Raw genomic sequence first — 747 nt, 5'->3', positions numbered from 1 at the left:
AAAAAAAGGCATTATAAAAAAGTTCATTCAGCATAAGAAAAGGTCTTTCTCTGCTATTAATATTAAATACAGCAATGCTTATAATGTACAAAGTTTGTTGAATCCTAGATATCTTTAGAACCATAGGGGAAGGTTTGATCGAGGCCAGTGTATGATGTAGCTGAGGTCTGGATGTTCAACATATCTGGAGTCGTACGAGATGACTCAGACTGCTTCTGGCATGGCTTTGGAGAAATCAACACAAATGAAAATGTTCTTTTGCTACTGGGATTGTCAGTTCATGGCTTCTTGCGCCTAAACATAAAAACCAGCATTTAGTGTTGAATTTTACAACTAGTGACATATTCATAGCAAATGAATCTTAAGGAAGACTCTGAGAATTGCTGTTTTATCATGGAAAAATTCATGTCCTNTTTTTTATTTCAATTCTTTTGGCATATCTAAATGTCAGAAAGTGACTATATACATACAAAATTCAAAATAAGTTCCTAAAATGGTTTTATTATTGGCCAGTCACTGACATCTTTATTTTGAAAAACTGAATTGTCAGATATGTCTAAAGTGCATTCTTACAGCTAATCAATAGCAGCATTTGTTTTGTATATAAAACCTCAAGAAATATTCAGACCAGAGCTGGAAAAGTCATAATAAAAAGTGAAGCGTGATCTAGATATATTTTTCCTTAATCACCTAAGACAAACTGTTGCATGAATTAGTTTACAAGTATACAAGAAATATACAAAAAAA

Source organism: Galeopterus variegatus, unplaced genomic scaffold (assembly GCF_000696425.1).
Source record: "Galeopterus variegatus unplaced genomic scaffold, G_variegatus-3.0.2 Scaffold14683, whole genome shotgun sequence".
NCBI lineage: Eukaryota > Metazoa > Chordata > Mammalia > Dermoptera > Cynocephalidae > Galeopterus > Galeopterus variegatus.
Note: the sequence above shows the minus strand (reverse complement) of the source record.